Source organism: Manis javanica, chromosome 1, assembly GCF_040802235.1.
Source record: "Manis javanica isolate MJ-LG chromosome 1, MJ_LKY, whole genome shotgun sequence".
NCBI classification, from domain to species: Eukaryota; Metazoa; Chordata; class Mammalia; order Pholidota; family Manidae; genus Manis; species Manis javanica.
In genome coordinates this window covers 185,856,232-185,877,525 of record NC_133156.1, presented here as the reverse complement: position 1 = coordinate 185,877,525, position 21,294 = coordinate 185,856,232, and the positions used below count along the sequence as shown (strand labels likewise).

The following is a 21,294-nucleotide window of genomic DNA, read 5'->3' as shown; positions in this document are numbered from 1 at the left end:
CATTTTGAGTTAATTTTTGTGTATGGTATTAGATAGTGGTCCAGTTTCATTCTTTTGTGTGTGGTTGTCCAGTTTTCCCAACACCATTTATTGAAAAGACTCTCCTTTTCCCATTGTATATTCTTGGTTCCTTTGTCATAAATTAATTGACTATAGGACTACATTGTTATTTTAAATAATATTATGTGATTTTACATTTTAAAATTAGGGTTAAAAATGTCTAAAAGAAGTGGAAATATCATGGTAGAAACGATAGTTTCATATACAAATATAATCCTTAATCACTTAGAAATTCATTACTTTTTAACTGGTTTTCCAAAATTACCCAAGAGATTTTCTTAGTCAGAACAAAACACATGGTTAAATCATAACATCTACCCACCAATTTATTATTGCTTTTGTTTGTGAGTGGTTGGAATATTTTTGGCCTCATGAAAAGCCAAAACTAATTGAACAAGCTCTCCAAAAATACTACACTGGAGCTGAAACCAAGCATGGAAAATGTTGCTTTGTAGAATGTGATTATGAATCACTAAAAGTGATACTAGAAATCCACATGAAATATTCACTCTAGCAACAAATGGGAGATATGAAATGCATGAGCTGGAAGACATAAATAGTGTCACAATTATCTGAGAGTCAGGCAACATCAAAGATAAAAGAAACAAGGGTAGAAATTGCTGCAGCTTCTGATTCATGGCACAATATGAAATGATATCCTCATAGTTACAGAATCCAAGAACCGTTATTTGTATATTCTGGGGCTTACCAATTGGAGCACCTGAGCTGCACTGGATTTTACCCTCAGACTAGATTCCAGCTCCAACTTGCATTTTCACAGCAATAGTAACCCAAACAGGACATCTGGGTGCACTCCTTTTGACATGGGCCATGTCATTACCAACATTTTAAAGTGACTAGGTTAAAATAGTTATGTCTACAATAGGTATCCTTGACCACCATTTCATTCCTCAGCTCATCTATGAGATGACTCTCCAGACTTTTTTTAACACCTTCTTAGTAAACATGTTGGGAAGACACCTACTAAAAATTTTCATTTATTTATTCAGTAATATAAAACTCTGGAGTTAAAAACCAAGTTTTTAAGCTTTGTCAAAATATTCTCAAGTCAAAAAGGTGGACTCAAACTGTCTGGGTCAAAAAGTTATAAGCTTTCTAGGAGTATAAAAGTCAAATGTTATTTGATAAAATATATATAAAATCTGTATGAGGGAAGCTACAACTTTGATGAAAGATATCAAAGATGAGGTAAATAAATGGAGAGATATTTCACATTCATGGATAAGAAGACTCAATATCATCAAGATGTCAGTTCTTCTCAACTTCATCTACAAATTCAATGCATTATGCAATTCCAGTCAAAAGCCCAGCAAGTTATTTTGTGGATATTGAGAAACTAATTCAGAAATTTAAATGGAAAAGTAAAAGACCCAGAATAGCTAATTCATTATTGAATGACAAGAACAAAGTTGGAGGATTTACATACACTACTTGACATTGAGACTTACTATAAACTACAGCAATCAAGGCAGTGTGGAATTAGCAAAAGAATAGATAGATCAATGGAACAGAATGGAGAGCCTGGAATTAGACTCATATGAATACAGTTAACTAATCTTTGACAAAAGAACAAAGGCAACACAATGGAGTAAAGATAGTCTTTTCTACAAATGTTGTTAAGACAACTGGACATTCACATTCAAAAAAATGAGTCTAGACACAGACTTTACACCCTTCACAAAAAAATAACTCAAAATGGATCACAGACCTAAATGTAAAACACGAAACTATAAAGCTCCTAGAAGCTAACATAGGAGAAAACCTCACTGGCTTTGAGTAGAGGGATAACTTTTTAAGTACCCCAACAAAGGCATGATCTGTGAAAGAAATAATTGATAAACTGGACTACTTAAAATGTAAAACTTCGACTCTGTGAAAGACAATGCCAAGAGAATGAGAAGATAAGCCGTAGACTGGGAGAAAATATTTGCAAAAACACATCTGATAAAGGACTGCTATGTAACATATACAGAGAACTTTTAAAATCCAATAAGAAAATGAGCAGCCCAATTTTACAAAGGGGTGAAAAACCTAAAAGGTAGTTTATCAAAAAAGATACACAGATGGCAAGTAAACATATGAAAAGATGTTCAATATTTATTTGTCATAAGGGAAATGCAAATTAAAACAACAATATGACATACCACTACACACCTGTTAGAATGTCACAATCTAAAATTCTAACAACACCAAGTGCTAATGAGGATATGGAGCAACAAGAATGCTCACTTATTGCTGGTGGAAATACAAAATGGTTCAGCCACTTTGGAGGACAGTTCAGAGTTTTCTTTCAAAACCAAACATACTCTTATCATATGATTCAGCCGTCACACTCCTTGGTATTTACTCAAATGAAATGAAAATTTATATCCATACAAAAAACATGCACAAGGATGTACATAACAGCTTATTCATAACTACCAAGACTTGTAAGTCACCAAGATTTCCTTTAGTTGGTGAATGGATTCATAAACTGTGATATATCTAGACAATGAAAGGCTCAAAATAAATGAGCTATCAAACCATGAAAAACAGGGAGGAAACTTACATGCATATTAGTAAGTGAAAGAAGCTAATCAGAAAAGGCTACATACTATACAATTCCAACTAAATGACATTCTTAAAGAGACAAAACTATAGAAACATGAAAGGAACAGCGATTGCCAAGGACCAGGGAGAAGGAGGAATGAATGGACAGAGCACAGTTTTTAGAGCAGTGAAATTATTCTGTATGATAGTACAATTGTGGATACGTGTTTTTATTATTTTTTCAAAACCCACAGAGCATGCAACAAGAGTGAACCCTAATGCAAACTATAGATTTCAGGTGATAACAAGGTGTCAGTGTTAGTTCATCGACTGTGACATATGTACCACTGTGGTACAGCATATCAATAGTGGGGAAGGTTGTTGTGTGTGGGGACAGGGAGTATATGGGAACCAGCTGTACTTACCACTCAATTTTGTTGTGAACCTAAAAGTGCTCTGAAAATATTGTTTATTAATTTTAAAAAAGGCCAAATGCTTGCATGACTTGGGGGAGGAGAAGGAAGTGGTAGTATTTGGTAGGATTGCCACAGGAGAAAAGAGGGAGCCCATTCAACCAGAACTCTGCTTTTTATCCAACTAACAAAGGAAATGAGACACAAAATGTCTATTCACAGCACAGGAACTTGACTTGTATTTTTCATTATTGGGACATACATATATATTAAAAAGGTGTATATAATATATATACAACTTAAAGTTCTTAAAGCTTGGGCTAGAGTTCCCTGAGACCCTTTCAGGGGTCCAAAACCACTTTCATAACAATACTGAGACATTTTTTGCCTTTTTCACTGTGCTGACATTTGTGCCCATGACACAAAAAACAATGGTGGGCCTGAACCGAAGCAGTGGCACCAAACGGTATTTGTAGTCACTATATTCTCCATCAATACACACGTTCAGATAGAGGAATGCCAGCTTCGCTTAAGAATGTCCTTGATAACGCTGTAAAAATTATTAACTTTACTAAATCTTGACTTAGGAACACATAATGAGATGGGACACAGGCACAAGCAGTTCTGCTACCCAGGGGAAGTATGACGGTTGTCTTGAGGGGAAGCACTGTGTAGCTGTTTGTGTTGTGAGCTGAACTAGCTGCTTTGCTCAAATAGCATGATTTGTACTGGAAAGAACGACTGACAGACAACTATGATTATTTAGGCATGGGCATCTGGCAGACAGACGTTTTCTTAAGCAGGAACGAAGTGAGCCTGTCACTTCAAGAAAAACAACTGACAGTATTGGTTGCAAATTGCAGAACCTGAGCTTTCAAGGAAATAATTAGAATTTTGGAAAACCTGTATTCAACATTATGAGCTTGACGGTTTCCAATATTTAAAGACTTTTTTTATGACATTGGTGGTTATTGATAAATGTGATTTTTTTTTTTATGTAGAATGAAATGTGGCAACGTTTAGATCTGCATAACTCAGTGAACCATTAGTTTCCAAATGACCAATGCATGATGTCATAAAATAGTTCATGGGTAAAAGATCCATTCAAAGTGCAAGACAACCAATGGATTTCACTGTAACATTGTATTAAAAGTTCAATGATATAGTTTCAGATACTAAACTACAACTAACCTTTTAGAAATTACCACTTGTCAAGTTTGGATGTAGTATCAAAGAATATACACAGTTAAATTTTTTTAAAAAGCTACTAAAATACTCATCCATTTTCTAACTGCACCAAATTGCTTCATATTCTTCAAATTGTATAATTCGATAGACTCACTAGAAAGACAGAGCAGATATAAGACTCTAGCTGTCTTTTATTTAGCCAGCCATTAAAGAGATTTGGAAAAATGAAAAGTGATTTCACTTTCCTCAGTTTTGTTTTGCTTTGTTTGGTGTTTGTTATGGAAAATAGCTATTTTCATAAAAATCAATTATTTATGTGACCAGGTAATGAGCTTATTACTATAATTTTCAAATAAACACAAATAGCTCAGTTTTCATTTTGAATACAGTAAATATCATTAGCTAAAACTCACATTAACATAAGTCCTTTGGAATCTGCAATCATTTTTAAGGGTATACTGGATTCCTGAGACTAAAAAGTTGAGAACCAAAAATTTAACAAGGTAATGAAACAGGTGTATGTACCTAATACACAAATTAAAGAATAAAACATGACCAGCACCTTTGAAACCACTGTATGTCCTACCCAGAATATAGCTCTTTCTCTTCTCCCAGGGGTGAGCATATTACACTAATCGTATATTAACCATTCCCTTGGTTTTCTTCATAGTTTATCTCACATGCATATCTCCCTATATGATACTTAATATTACCTGTTTTTGAACTGCACACAAATGGAACCACACTGTCACAGTTTGCGTTTCCTTGAAAGCAATGCCTGAGAGAAGGACTTGGGTGCAGGTAGTCTATTTTGGAACTGAACCTGGGAAGCAAAAGTGTAGAGGGTAGAGAGAAGGGAGAAAGCAAATAAAAGCACATTATGGAGCAGATTATTGCTGTGGGCAGCTGAGGCACAGCCCTATTGTGTGCCCTCTGTGAAAATGTGTAAAACTATTCAAAATTGGTCCACCAGACCAAAGGGAAAGAGATGGGGCATTAGTCAGTGACTTTATCTCCATTTGCCTAATAAGGGTTGCTGTGAGGGGCTTAACTCCCTTGCGTGAGCTGAGTGGTTTCCTGTGATTCTGAGAGAAGCCTGAGGCAGAAAAGCCGAGGCCCCTCATTGCAACCTGTTGATGGCCCACTGGCCACCGCTGGAGCCCAGCACAGCTGCCTACAGTCAGGAGAGCTAAAGGGACAGCGGGAGGGCACCGTGTCAGCCACACTGTGTACGTTCTTTATGACCTTCCTTGCCTCCAGAGTCTGTTATTGAGATATTTGGGGTTGATATGAGTAGTTTTAGCTCATTTATTTCCATTGGTGCATAGTACCCATCATCTGACTCTTCTACAACTTAATTTTCCCTCTATTGTTGGACATTTGATGTATTTCTCGACATGGGGACATTTGCTGGTGCTACTTCAGGAAAACAAACATACACAAACATTTCCATGTCCTTACATTCCAGCGAAAAATTTCATAGGCAGCAGCAGAACTGAGGTCTCCACTTCACTTCCGTATTCCAAATCTTGCCTGGATCAGATTGGCCAATGTGAAGTCACATTCTGGCTGCAATGGATTCTGGGAAGTGCAGGTTTTTGCCTTCTGGCTTCTGCAGTACAGGAAGGTACACGAAGGAGCACCACACCTCACACACTGGGCAACTGGGCAACAGCTATTAAAACAAAAAAAACCCATTGATCCTGTGATTTTACTCTGGTAATCTATTCCATAGAAATACAAGTACTAATATAGAAGGGCATATGTGCAATGACATTTATTGCAGAGCTGTTTGTAGTGGACTGAAAGTGAATGTTCTTTAAGAAAGGAATGTTTAAATATAGCAAATATAGCCTTGTATTGGAATATTACATAGCAAAAGAATGAATTAGAGAAATACCAGATGACTCAGAGTGATTCCACAATGCATTATTAAGTAAAGCAAGATACAAGAAGGACATGCATATTGCATAATCTATTTGGGGGGGGGGTTAAACGATGACCAACAAAAGGTGTGTGTGTGTGTGTGTGTGTGTGTGTGTGTGTGTTTGTGTATTTACATAAATATAGAACTATATAGAAGGCCACCCACTAGGATGTTAACAGGGATTCATACGGTAAAGTAGCATAAAGCTAATGTGGGGCAAAGAAGAGTAGGGAAAAAATAGCACATATAAAAAAAGTTCCCCTCAATGTGATTATTTTAGGAGGTTCGATTTTAAGAAAACTTTATTTTTATATTTGTATTTGTTTTAACTATTAATTTATACATAAATCTATACATTTATATGTTGTATTTATTCATATTTGTATAAACTATTGAAATTATTTCCATTGAAGGTATATTATTTACATAATCAATATAAAACAATGAACCCATTTTAATATGGAAAGTAGGAAATTTATTCTTATCCTTTAGGTGAGAAGCAATATTGTAAAAGCAATATTGAATATATGTTCAGTGCTATGTCTTCATATATTTTTTTCTGCACTAAGCTGTAAATAAAAACATTGTACATCTCAGAGTTCTAAGCATCTCCACAGATTTGAAAGAGTACATCTTTTGTTTAACATTCTCAATTATATTATTTCTCCTAATAATTTATGAATGCCTGGTTTTCATATGGAAATTGTAAGAAGGAAAACAGGGTCAAGCACATTAGGATTCTCATTCAAATAAATTCACAGTTTTAGTGGAGAGGGATTTCATCAGCAGCCATAAAAATTGTTATGAAGAAAAAAGGACAAATGCGCAGTTGAAGCAGGTGGGTTTGCCACTAAGCAGATGGACTTTTATTCCCTCCTTTGCATCCAAATCTTGCCTGGATCAGAAAACAGATCTCAAAAACAGAATGCGGCATGAACTCCACTGGTCAGGACTTGGTTCTTGCACCTCCTAGCTGAAATGTCAATGGCGGCTTCGGAACTGGGGGCCCGCGTCCTCTCCTCACGGAGACACCTGCCCAGGAGCCGGGGGCCCGCGAGGGATTCGCGCCGGTGAAGCTGGCGCTGGCGGCACCGGAGGGGCACGGGGAGGACCGAGCGTCCCCCAGCCGCCCGCCCCGGAGCCGCCCGGCGCCCCGCCCGACTATCGCGCTGGACCCTGAATTCATTTTAATATGAAAACATCCCTTCTTTCTAATAGAACGGGGATAGAGGATGGTAGAGAGGACTATTGTTTTACATCATCCACTACTGTACTATTAGATTGATACTATATCTAGATCGATAGACATTATACATATGTATATTATATCTGTAACTTTGATAAGTATTTTTTTAAGTTAGTCCTTGTTTGAGCTAACCTTGATTCTTGCACCTATGCTCTGGAGCTCACCCGGTTCTACCTCCTCACTCCATTAATTAAACTTCTCTCCTATAGAATCAACCATCCTTTGCTGCTGACTTCTTGTCTGGAGGTCAGAAGCATGCTCACTATCTCCTATTTTAGATCTTCCCTTTATGTTATGGCCTCTTCTAACTACTGCCTGGTCTCATACTTTGCTTTGTTGCCATGGGAAAGCAACTTGAGTTATTTGGCTCCCTGTCTCATGTCTCATTTGCTCCCCATCACCTGCATTTTAGCTTTTACCCTGACAAATGCTTCCACAGAACTCGCCCCACCAGGGTCACTTGTGCAATTCTAATTGCCACCTCTGGTCATCCTGGTGTCTCAGGAGCACTCAACCCTCTAAACAAACATTTTCTTAAAGCTTTTCCATCCATTTGCTTGCAGAACACTCTTCTCCCCAGTTCCCTTCCTGATTGTTTTGTATGAAATTTTTCTGGGCCTTTTGCTAGCCCCTCATTTGCCTTCCTTCAAAATGTCAATGTCTCTCAGGGTCCTATCTCCCTTCCTTCTCACTTCATTCATTGTCCTTGGAGATGACATGCTCATGGCTTTGGCAGGGATGACTCAAATCTGTGCTTATGGGATGGGTATCTCCCCAGAGTTCCTGACCCACGTGTCAAACAGCCTCTTGGAAACCTAGATCTCTCACTTACTCACCAAACTATATATATGAAGGGAAGAATGTACTGTTTTCTCTTCAAAATATGCCCACATCAGTTTCCCATCTTTTTGAATGATATCACCATTCAACTGTCCACCAGCCCACAAGAGGGAAGTTGAACTTATGAAGTCTTCATAATCTTGAGTCTCATCATATCTAATAACCAGGCTCATTTGACTCTACCTCCTAAATACCTCTCAAACCTTTCCAATTGCTCCCTGGCATCCACCTCTGCCTTACTTCAGCATATTGCTGCTCCTTTGAACTCTTACAGTCTCTTATCTTTAGTGGTGTTACCTTCAAGCCATCTTTCTGTTGCCAGCAGTGTAAACTTTCTTAAATGTAAAACTGAATAGATCACCCCATGCTTAAAATTCTTGAATAACTTCCCATAGCGTGCATGTCCAAGTTTAAACTACTTAGAATGACATGTAGGACCTGCCCCACATACCTCACTGCAATCATACTGAATTATTTACATTTCTGAAATTTAACTCCAAAACCAAACTACGTCTTCAGAAAAGCATCCTTTACCATGCACATACTTCTCTGACACAGTGTAGTGCTTGCATAATTCCACTTTCCCATCTGCTCTCTCATTAGACTGTAAGTGCCCCCAGGGGCTGTATTCTACTCCCAGGGGTAGCACTTGCTGGGTATTTGCTACAAATTGATCGAACATTGCATGATATCATATTTGCATGGTCACATATTGAGTATCAATAGGAGAAAGTGATTTTTGCTGGTCACACAACAAGAAATAAGGCTGCATCAAATAAAACCCCATTCTGGCCTAGAATCTGTGTTGCGTGCTCTTCTCAGCACGTTCCAAGTCCTTCCATGTTAGTTATATAAACCTAAGCAAGAAATTTCCACCTTGGGCCTCAATTTTCTCATCCTGGGGCATTTTTTTTCAAGAAATAACTCAGCTCTGATATTTGCTTTAGCATAATGGTGAGTTCAAATCTCCACTCTATCACTAAGGCAGATAATTTAAATTGTTTGTGTCTTAGTTTTCTCATCTGGAAAATGGGGATAGCAATACTAACTTAATTCATAGGGTTCTTATGATTAACTGGGAAAATAATTTGAAGGGCTTAGGAGAATGCCTGGTCCGTGAAAAGCATTCAACATGTGTTAGCTATTAGTATATTCTCCATAGGTATGGAGCCAAAACACTTGAGCTCTTCTGCAACAGAAGTGGATGCTCAAAGTTCAGCTAACTGGCTATTTAAAAACAGTAGCTTAGGAATTGATTTTTGGCTAGCAAACAAAAATCATTCTCAGCTTATGGTTAGCCTACCAAATAACCCATAGCTCAATATAATATAAAGGGAACCTCATAACCAAAAATCATATATTAAAGATCATTGTCAAAAAATGACAAATAGATATTATAATTTGGAAGGATTTTTTGCAACTATTTTGAACAATTTTAAGTTCTAAGTGTATTTCTAAGTCTATCTTACTTAAATCAGTGGTAAGGCAATTTTGAAAGTTAAGGCAATGCCTGATATTTTTTTACATTACTTGGCTGGAAATTTCTGCCAACTTTAACATCAGCTTTTCCCCATGCCTACAATTTATGTTTCCAAGAAAATATTTTGGAAAAACAATTTTTAAGAAATTATATGGAAGGTGAGTTTTATAACTTCTAGATTCATGCTCCTGATTTTTCCCTTTGGTGTCTATAATAGAAGATGGTTAAATGCTTATCTTTGAAAATGTGATGAAAATACATAGAAACTAGCATCACTTCCACATCTAATCAAAAGAGTAACAGAAAAATGTCATTCACCGTAATTATACCAGGCTACATGCCAGCATATCTAGAAATGCCCCATCTTCAGAGCTGGCAATCTGCATTTTAAGTGCCCCAGACAATACTAAATCAAGACTGGCTTTGCCAGTGTTGTCCATGCCAGTGTGTATTCAGAAGAAAATCTAATCTGTATGTGTCTCATTCATTTATAAATCATCAAATATTTATTTAACATAGTTGGTGGATCACCAAGGAACATCCAAGTTGTTTTATGATTCCTCTAACCAGCCACTACCCCAAAACAGAAAGATGTATTTTACCTTCCATAAACAAAACAGAACATTAAATTTTTGAATCAGAGTTAGAAACTGCCAGCTTAGTCAGCTCCGAGTGGTGTTCGGTTTTGAGGTCCCAGGCTTTCCTTGCTCCTGCTGACAGGAGGAGGAATACAAAGTCAAAATACAACAACATCGACAGTGTCTGCCTTGATTCTCTACCAGGGGAGCTGGGCATGGCTGTCCTGGAAGAACAAATAGGGCAAACAGTCTGTTCTCTCTGCCCCTGGATGTTGGATTTGGCAAGAGGGCAGAAGCAGGAGCTACAGGAAGATGAACAGGGATCCAGTGAACAGCTGCCTAGTTAGGATGCTGACTGTGGGTTCCCGATGGATAATCTGGGCTTAGATAAGCAGAAGAGGTGTCAGGTGGTAACCAAGTCAGAATGTGCCTCCTGCATTTTCTAAATGCCCGAGGCAGCTCAGGAAGCAAAGGGATGCTGCCAAAAACAGCACCTTTCTCCTTGTCAATACAATCACAAACATGAAATGCAGCTGAGTAACTGGTTGCAAATGGGAGATGGTGCTCTGCTGGGTATATGAGATGGGGCACAAAACAACTCCCCACTCTGCCTGCCACTCAGCATGGGAGTGCCAGAACTACCTGTTTGTTGAGTGCCAGCTCACTAGCAACTCTCAGGTAAAGCAAACTGCAGCTACCTTTGCTTTTAAACACCAAAGAAAAACACTAAAGACTACAGAAAGCACAAAGCAGAAGAGCTCCTGAATTTCCCTAGGCTGCCTGTGATTATCATTTTGAAGGATTGTTATTACTATGTTTTTACACCAGTGCACATATTGAACTTCTTTCCTTAGTGCCATTGGTGTCAGCAGGATCAAAGATGTGTGTCCATGTCTGTGTGTCTGCACAGGCATGGCAGGAGGTGAGATGGATGAAACAGGAAGAGGGGAGAAAAAAATGAGCAACTGAAGAAGGAATGAAAGATGAGAGTGGATGGGATCCCTGATTTGATGTTATGTGGCTCACGGAAGATGAATCATTCTATAATATAGTTCAAAGTAGGACCAGCACACATATTTCCTTCAAAGGCATTCTGCCCCCAATGAGCCACATTCTCTGAGTTTATTGAGGGAACCAAGAATCCCGTCTATCATGGGCAAGACTGATCCCAGGTATAGAAAATGTAAGGCATTGGACAGACGCAAAGCTGTACTTGCACTTTCAAGTGAGCTACAAGAGTAGTAATTAAAGCAGATGAATCTTTACTCACTTCTCTGATGCGCTTGTTTGGTAGCTGTTATATGCCAGGCATTGTAATAAGTACTGGGAATATAAAGATGAATAACAAGGTATAGGACAGTACAAAGGGGATGTGGAACTAACTCCTTTATAATACAGTGGGATGTGCCTTATAAAAGGCTGAAAACACAAAGTGAAGAAAGAGAGGATAAAGGGTTAGTACTCAACTCAACCCAGGGAAAAGGGATACTTTCTGGTAGAGAGAGCTTAAATAAATCTCTCTAAAGGATGTTTGAAGGAGATGGGAAGGAGAAATTAGCCAGGTTGACAAGGACAGGAGAGTTTTTAGAAGAGGGAATAGTCATAGCTAACGCATATACAATCTGTACCAAGGACTGGCCTGAGCATGTTACATATATTAATTCATTTACTGTACAACCACCATATCAGAGAAGCCATATCATCATCCATATTCCTGTTTTACAGATAAGGAGAGTGAGGCAGGAAGAGAGTGAGTCATTTGATCAAGATCAAACTCCTAGTAATGGGCAAAAACACAATTTTAACTCAGGTGGTCTGCGTTTGGAATACATGCTCTTAACTATGAACATACACTGCCTTTACTTGCTAGTGAAAAAGAAAAAGATACAAAGGTGTGAAATATTCAAGTAGTACCTTTGTTCAGTTCAAACAGTTTATCTACTGGGGCTCAGGTATCATACCAACTACTGATGTTACAAAGGTGACTAAGACTTGGCTCTTGCCCCCAAGGTACTTAAAATATAAGAGGGAGCAAGACCCTTAAACATCTATTTCCAATATAATGTGGAATAATATTGAGATATGTTAGCTGATTTTCTTTTCTTTCCCTATAATTACCTTTCACTCGATGGCCCTTCTCCCAACCAAACTGGGTTTCACGGTTGTTAAAGCAGTAAAGAAGAAGTGAAGCTCTTCTTTTTTTGAATCATTAATGTACAATTACATGAGCAACATTATGGTTACTAGACCACCCCATCACCAAGTCCCCACCACATACCCCATTACAGTCACTGTCCATCAGTGTAGCAAGATGCTATAGAATCACTACTTGTCTCCTCTGTATGATACTGCCTTCCCCATGTCCCCCAATCCCTTTTTCCCCCTTATCCCTCTGTTCCCACCCATCCTCCCAGGTCCCTTTCCCTTTGGTAACTGTTAGTCCATGCTTGGGTTCTGTGAGTCTGCTGCTGTTTTGCTCCTTCAGTTTTTTCTTTGTTCTTATACTCCATAGATGAGTGAAATCATTTGATACTTTTCTTTCTCTGCCTGACTTATTTCACTGAGCATAATACCCTCTAGCTCCATCCGTGTTGTTGCAAATGGTAGGATTTATTTTCTTTTCATGGCTGAATAATATTCCATAGTGTATATGTACCACTTCTTTATCCATTCATCTACTAATAGTCACTTAGGTTGCTTCTATTTCCTGGCTATTGTAAATAGTGCTGCGATAAACATAGGGGTGCATATGTCTTTTTCAAACTGGGCTCCTGCATTCTTAGGGTAAATTCCTAGGAGTGGAATTCCTGGGTCAAATGGTATTTCTACTTTAGTTTTTAGAGGAACCTCCATACTGCTTTCTGCAATGGTTGAACTAATTTACATTCCCACCAGCAGTGTAGGAGGGTTCCCCTTTCTCCACAACCTTGCCAACATTTGCTGTTGTTTGTCTTTTGGATGGTGGCCATCCTAACTGGTGTGAAGTGATATCTCATTGTGATTTTAATTTGCATTTCTCTGATGATTAGCAATGTGGAGCATCTTTTCATGTGCCTGTTGGCCATCTGACTTTCTACTTTGGAGAACTGTCTGTTCAGCTCCTCTGCCCATTCTTTAATTCGATTATTTGCTTTTTGTTTGTTGAGGTGCATGAGCCCTTTATATATTTTGGATGTCAACCCCTTATTTGATATGTAATTTATGAATATATTCTACCATACTGTAGGATACCTTTTTATTCTACTGATGGTGTACTTTGCTGTACAGAAGCCTTTTAGTTTGGTATAGTCCCACTTGTTCATTTTTGCTTTTGTTTTCCTTGTCTGGGGAGATATGTTCATGAAGAAGTTGCTCATGTTTATGTCCAAGAGAATTTTGACAATGTTTTCATCTAAGAGTTTTATGGTTTCATGACTTACATTCAGGTCTTTGATCCATTTTGAGTTTAATTTTGTGTATGGGGTTAGACAATGATCCAGTTTCATTCTCCTCCATGTAGCTGTCCAGTTTTGCCAACACCAGCTGTTGAAGAGGCTGTCATTCCCCCATTGTATGTCCATGGCTTCTTTATCATATATTAGTTGACCATATATACTCAGATTAATATCTGGACTCTCTATTCTGTTCCACTGGTCTATGGGTCTGTCCTTGTGCCAGTACCAAATTGTCTTGATTACTGTGGCTTTGTAGTAGAGCTTGAAGTTGGGAAGTGAGATTCCCCCTGCTTTATTCTTCCCTCTCAGGATTGCTTTGGCTCTTTGGGGTCTTTGTGGTTCCATATGAATTTTAGAACTATTTGTTCCAGTTCTTTGAAGAATGCTGTTGGTATTTTGATAGGGATTGCATTGAATCTGTAGATTGCTTTAGGCAGGATGGCCATTTTGACAATATTAATTCTCCCTACCCAAGAGCCTGGGTGAATTTCCATTTGTTAGTGTCCTCTTTAATTTCTCTGAAGAGTGTCTTGTAGTTTTCAGGGTATAGGTCTTTCACTTCCTTGGTTAGGTTTATTCCTAGGTATTTTATTCTTTTTTAATCAATTGTGAATGTAATTGTTTTCCTGATTTCTCTTTCTGCTAGTCATCATTAGTGTATAGGCAAGCCACAGATTTCTGTGTATTAATTTTGTATCCTGCAACTTTGCTGAATTCAGACATTAGTTCTAGTAGTTTTGGAGTGGATTCTTTAACTGTTTGTTATGTAGAATATCATGTCATCTGCAAATAGTGACAGTTTGACTTCTTCTTTACTAATCTGGATTCCTTTTATTTCTTTGTGTTGTCTGATTGCCATGGCTAGGACCTCCAGTACTATGTTGAATAACTGTGGGGAGAGTGGGCATCCCTGTCTGGTTCCTGATCTTAGGGGAAAAGCTTTCAGCTTCTCACTGTTAAGCATAATGTTGGCTGTAGGTTTGTCGTATTTGGCCTTTATTATGTTGAAGTACTTGCCCTCTATACCCATTTTGTTGAGAGTTTTTATCCTGCATGGATGTTGAACTTTGTCGAATGCTTTTTCAGCATCTACGGAGATGATCATGTGGTTTTCGTTCTTCTTTTTGTTGATGTGGTGGATGATGTTGATGGATTTTTGAATGTTGTACTATCCTTGCATCCCTTAGATGAACCCCACTTGATCATGGTGTATGATCCTCTTAATGTATTTCTTAATTCAATTTGATAATATTTTGTTGAGTATTTTTGCATCTATGTTCATCAGGGATGTTGGTCTATAGTTTTCTTTTTTTGTGGTGTCTTTGCCTGGTTTTGGTATTATAGTGATGCTGTCTTCATAGAATGAGTTTGACAGTATTACCTCCTTTTCTATTTTTTGGAAAACTTTAAGGAGAATGGGTATTATGTATTCTCTAAATGTCTGATAAAATTTAGTGGTGAGTCCGTCTGGTCTGTGGGTTTTGTTCTTGGTAGTTTTTTGATTACCAGTTCAATTTCAGTGCTGGTAATAGGTCTATTTACATTTTCTGTTTCTTCCTTGGTCAGTCTTGGAAGATTGTACTTTTTTAGAAAGTTGTCCATTTCTTCTAGGTTATGTAGTTTGTTAGCATACAGATATTCAGTATTCTCTAATACTTATTTGTATTTCTGTGGTGTCTGTCATGATTTTTCCTTTCTCATTTCTGATTCTGCTGATGTGTGTTGATTCTCTTTTTCTCTTAATAAGTCAGGCTAGGGGTTTATCTATTTTGTTTATTTTCTCAAAGAACCAGCTCTTAGTTTCACTGATTTTTTTCTATTGTTTAATTCTTTTCAATTTTATTTATTTCTTCTCTGATCTTTATTATGTCCCTCTTTATGGTGACTTTGGGCCTCATTTGTTCTTCTTTTTCCAGTCTCAATAATTTAGACTATTCATTTGGGATTGTTCTTCCTTCTTTAAATAGGCCAGGATTGCTATATACTTTACTCTTAGAACTGCCTTCGGTGCATCCCACCGAAGTTGGGGCTTTGTGCTGTTGCTGTCATTTGTATCCATATACTACTTGATCTCTGTTTTAATTTGATCTTTGATCCATTGATTATTTAGGAGCATGTTGTTAAATCTCCATGTGTTTGTGAGCCTTTTTGTTTTCTTTGTACAATTTAGTTCTAGTTTTATACCTTTGTGATATGAAAAGTTGGTTGGTAGAGTTTCAATCTTTTTGAATTTTCTGAGGCTTTTTTTGTGGCCTAGTGTGTGGTCTGTTCTGGAAAATGTTCTATGTGCACTTGAGAGAAATGCATATCCTGCTGCTTTTGGGTGTAGAGTTCTGTAGATGTCTATTAGGTCTTTAGATGTCTTCAGGTGAGAATGAGCCCCTTGGCTAACAGCTTGATTGCAGCCTTGTAAGAGACACTGAAGCAGAAAATCCAACTAAGCTGTATCTGGATTCCTGAAACATAAAAACTTAGACAATAAATGTGTGTTGTTTTAAGCTGCTGTATTTTGGCATAATTTGTTACACAGCAATACATAAATAATGCAAAGACATTCCAGCATATTCAAAACTCAGGTCCCTTCACTTCATATACATAGACCAATGTTATGCAGCTCAACCTTACATGAACCCTTCTCATGAAACCAACAGTATAACTTAGTGACCCAAATGCTAAGAAGAATGCACACATGACTAAGACTCTGATACTGGTGGGTCTAGAAATCCACAGTCCCGTCTTTACCACCACCACTTCCTGTGATGTTCCTTTAGGTTTTCAGGACTTCTCACTTGATTCCAGATCGTTTGAGGTGGACTCTGACGAAGCTGGTGTTACCTCTGTGACATAAACAGGAAAGAAAAGATGCTAGGCTACTTACTTAAGGGTGCATCACAGAAAGGGAAAGCTGTCAGCACCTCCAGGGCCCCTGGATTTAACACAAGGACCCACAAGCAATGCAGGCAGCCTTACATGCAAACAAAAATATTGGAGTTGGGGAATACATGCAGTCAGTCCTGAGAGATAATGTCTTAAAGGGATCCTAATTTATTTGGGGGTTAGATGAGACACAATACTATAGACTGATATCTTTCTTTTCTTCTTATTCCAGGTGTTTTCAGACTACCTTCACTCAAAGTTGACAAGCCTATATTTAATTAGCACTGACCTAGAGGATTTGAGAAGATAACAAAGAAGTAAAAATCAAAGTTTCTGCTCTCAGTGACACTCTAATGGTGAAAACAGGACACATATGAAAAAGATATACCAGTACTGAACAGAGAGTCCTAATTTCATAGGAAGCAGTAAACATAGAGTGCTCATCATTACATGCATGCAGTAAGACTCTTAGCTGACTAATTCAGGTGTCCATGAAATAATCAATTGAAATTTTCTTTAATGAAAATTAACCCACTTGTGGCCTCTGCTGCCTGACCAGTGGGAAATTTGATAATTGCCATTATTTGGGCCCCTTCTCATTCAAGGATTGCTAACAAATTTCCTGGAAAGGTGGACAAAAAGCCTCTAACCTTGAATGCAGCATAGCTGTTGCCAGTTCCTCTCTGCCAAGGTATGCAGTAACCTTTTGAACATGGTCCAGGGGTAGTAATCTCAGGGTTCTTCATTTAAAGGAGCATAACAGACATCCAGACCTTCTCTGTCCATCACTTACTGTGCTTCTTGGAAAAATCCCCCTATTAAAGGCTCTGTTTCTCTTTCTGTAAAACTAAGGGCAAATACATTTGCATTCCAACTGCCTCATCAAATCATATAGGGGTTTTTCTGTCACTTCCATACTTTTCAAAATGAGTTCTAATGTTTTCCTTCTGAGAAGTAGGCTAGACAGGAATTCTAATGCCCATGTGATAGATGAGGCAATTGGTATATCACCATAAGAGAGTCATCTAAACCCATATACAGCAGGTCTATAGTCAAGTTAGGGTCAGAATAGAGAGTTCATGATACCTAATCCAGTGTTCTTTGTATTGTACTGTAGCTGCCATAGTAGTAGTCACTCATTGTTGTTACCCCAAGTAGATATTAAAACGTGCATATAGAAATAGCACTGATTATGGGTTACATTGTAACTCTATGTGGATCATCTCTAGCTGGAGAAGGGCTACATGTGTCTAAGTAAAGCATTGGAAATACAAGACAGAGCAGAGGTAAGCATTTGCATTTGGTTGATAGGGATGGCTTCCCCTGTAACTTTGTTTTAAATATTGGATCTTTCTCCACAAATATATGGATACAGCACAAAGGCACTATTACCTATCTCTGAAACATCATCAAAAGCCCCATGGGCAGCAGAGTATAATGCAATGTGCCAACATGACAAGTGTGAAGTGTGTCAAGTCAGGGAACACCATAAATCCTCTATTCAATTCTCAAAGAATGTGATACACAAATGTCCATTCATCTTATACTCTCTCACACTTCCAACATTTTCAAAGAAAGCATCTGATAGGCTAGTGAGGGCCTCCTCTGTGCTGAGCTCTGGAGGGCAAGACTCATTAGCAATGTGGCTGTCTCTAAAATTATTATATCCAAACACCCAGGGAAAATAAGAACCTGAGGTAGCACACCACGTCTTGCTGCTATCATTTGTCAAAAACTGGCACCAGTTAGAAATGACACAGGATAACAAGTCCAGAAGCATCTAGAACAAACAAGAATGATTCATCATTGAAGACAGGGCGAAAACACACTCTCATCCATCCACATATCAATTATACCAGCCATGAAAATAAGTACTGGTTCACATTCCCAAGGCCTGAAAAAAATATCATGTGGGCCACAAAGGAAATATAGTTAAAATAGGAACCAAATCTAAGAAAAAAATTAAATGTGCTGTACTCTGTTTGTTCATCATTAGGCTTGATAAGTTTTGAGAGGAATATGTGTATTTGACTACAGAAAAATATATGCATCCCTCTCCCTTAGTTTTCTAACATCTGAAGTGGTGAAGAGAGGTGGCAAGGACATTCAAGGGAAGGGAAGGGGCCAACTCAGCAAGGGCTGGAAGGGTGACATATTGGAAGAGGTACTCTAAGAGTAGAGAATGGGCAAAATTTGAAAAATAGTAGCTAAAATCTATGAAGTGCTCACCAGGTATCAGGCCTTGCTAAACCTTTCCCATGTATTATCTCAATGTAATCTCACTACAGTATGATGGTACTATTATTATTCCATTCATTGATGAGGAAAACTGAGGCACAGGGAGGTTACATGACTTGGAGGTTAAATATTTAAATTCAGGCAGTCTAAGCCAGAGCTTTACCATGAACAACCAAGCCAGTAGTTTTCAAACTTATTCCTGCATCAGCATTCCCTGGAGGGCATGTTAAAACTCAGATTGCAGGTCCCAGATACAGATTTCCTGATTCAATGGGTGAAACCTCGAAACTTACCTTCTAACAAGTTCTCAGGTGATGATGACGCCCCTGGTCCAGGGACCACACTTTGAGAATGACTGTATTAAGCTATGCTGCCTTCTTAACAGGTAGGTCTTCTAGTTTGAGGGGGACTGTCACCAAAGCCATAGATTAAAAAGAGATCAACATCTACATTTGCTCTCTTACAACACTAAACTATGTTTTCTACCTTTATCTTGCATCTACCTACCACTTCAGCATTTTATTAAAAATAATAATAATAAAGAGAGAAATGTGGTATCCACATATAAATCAAGTTAAAAATCAAACGAATATTCATATTTGACCTGATTGTTTATAGTTCATAATGCGTGATCAAAACCGAAAGTTTCTGTGATGACTGCCCTTGTACTGTTCACCATGTAACTTATTCACTATGTAAGAATTTGTTCTCCATATAAGAACTTGTTCGTTATGCTTCAGAAAATTGGAGACTGATGAAAATTAGGCTTGGGTTGGATCAATGATTGTGCATTGAGCATTGACTCCCCTATACAGAATTTTATTGTTGTTAACAACCATTTGATCAATAAATATGAGAGACGCTCTCTCAAAAAACAAAAAACAAAAAACAAAAAAAAAAAGTACAGACTTCCAATTGTAAAATAAATAAGTAAACGGGATGTAATGTATAGCATAAGGAATATAGTCAAAATATTGTAACAACTTTGTATGGTGATAGCTGGTAGCTAGAATTATCATGTATATAAATGTTGAATCACTGTGTTGTACACCTGAAACTAATGTAATACTGTGTGTCAACTACCCTTCAATAAAAAAAAATAAAGAGATCAAGTTGGGTGACAATGAAGAAACACACCTAATGACAGCAATCACAGCTGAGACTTGGAAACACTGGAGTGAATATTGCAGTACATAGACAGAGATGCTATCCTTTTCATGAAGAAACAGTAAAGCTTTGGGGACCTACACATAACATAAGAGCAAACAAACTTTTATAAGTGAAGCTAGGCAGACAGGTGTACCGTAAGAGCTACTGGCCCACATTTACCCCTTGTATGCTTAAGCCAAGAGGGAAAAGATGGAAAGAATACTTTGATGTATGTGTGGTCATAAAACCATATTTTATGTCATATTTATGTCCTGGCCAGTTTGCTAAAATAAATAAATAAATAAATAAATAAATAAATAAATAAATAAATAAATAAATAAATAAATACTAAGCAACTGGACAGTCTTCTCCAACTCTGTGTCAAAATCTGAGAATTTCATTTAAGTTTAAGAATCCACAGTGGAATTCATTGTCTTTGGAATATATAGCAAAAGGCAACTGAGACCCTGAAGAAATCTATTACCTTGGACCACAAGAGACATCTTTAAGCAAAGATGTGTCTCTGGTATAGATACTGAGATTATTTTAAATGCAAAGTGTTTCCTTTAGTAACCAAAAATATCTCCCAAGCCAGGACACTACTTTTATTTCACTATACTGGTAGTTTTGACATAGAAAAGAATTTGTAAAATAAAATCAGTCATATAATCATTCTTTGAACACCTTCTGTGATAAAGCTCAGAGGACACAAAGGGTTTGGGCATCGTGACTATCATGACAAGGCTCACAGCCTAACTGGAAAGACTTCGTATTTTTATTTATATGTGCGAATATATCTCTATCTTCCAGAGTGTTTCAGCCAATCACAATTATGCACTGAATCCAGAAAACAGTGCAAAGCATTTTCTTACCTTTCCATGGAACCCCACATAGAGTCTACCACAGCATGGTGGTTTGTGTCTCCTTTCCCTTGAGAGGAGGTGAAAGATATTAATAAAGGGAAAAGAAACATATATCTATTTATACAAGATCGAATATGGTAAGTAGCATAACATTGTGCAATGGTATATATATAAGCTTGGAAGATATAGCACTGGAAACATTGTAAACTTCCTGAGAGACGATGGGACTTAAGATTTGAAAGAAGGTTGAGAGATAACAATGGAGAAGGAACATGCCAGACATAAAGGTGCTCTGAGGGTTCAGAGCTCAGCAGGAAGACTTTTGATCTGGTAACTGCCATTATGACGAAGTGTGTACAGTAACATGATAGGGACAGCAAAGTTTAAGAAGAGGAAAGCCTGATGAAAGAAGCCAAGATAGCGGCATGAGTAGGGCAGCAGAAATCTCCTC

The 21,294-nt window shown here is 37.8% G+C and overlaps 1 long non-coding RNA gene across 6 annotated transcripts in view; it reads right to left on the bottom strand.

Annotated features, from left to right (window-relative positions):
* The window catches only part of LOC118973099 (uncharacterized), a 36,234-nt gene that overhangs the window by 4,598 nt on the left and 10,342 nt on the right, over window positions 1-21,294 (bottom strand). The window contains exons 2-8 of one of the 6 annotated variants that reach the window (XR_012120897.1): window positions 19,969-20,075; window positions 19,125-19,240; window positions 18,286-18,373; window positions 17,244-17,440; window positions 16,406-16,553; window positions 5,673-5,886; window positions 4,925-5,034 (exon numbers count right to left, since the gene is read on the bottom strand). This is a non-coding gene — a long non-coding RNA (uncharacterized lncRNA). The remainder of the gene's footprint in view (window positions 1-4,924; window positions 5,035-5,672; window positions 5,887-16,405; window positions 16,554-17,243; window positions 17,441-18,285; window positions 18,374-19,124; window positions 19,241-19,968; window positions 20,076-21,294) is intronic. The other 5 variants (XR_012120908.1, XR_012120900.1, XR_012120910.1 and 2 more) reach the window with 5 other exon arrangements.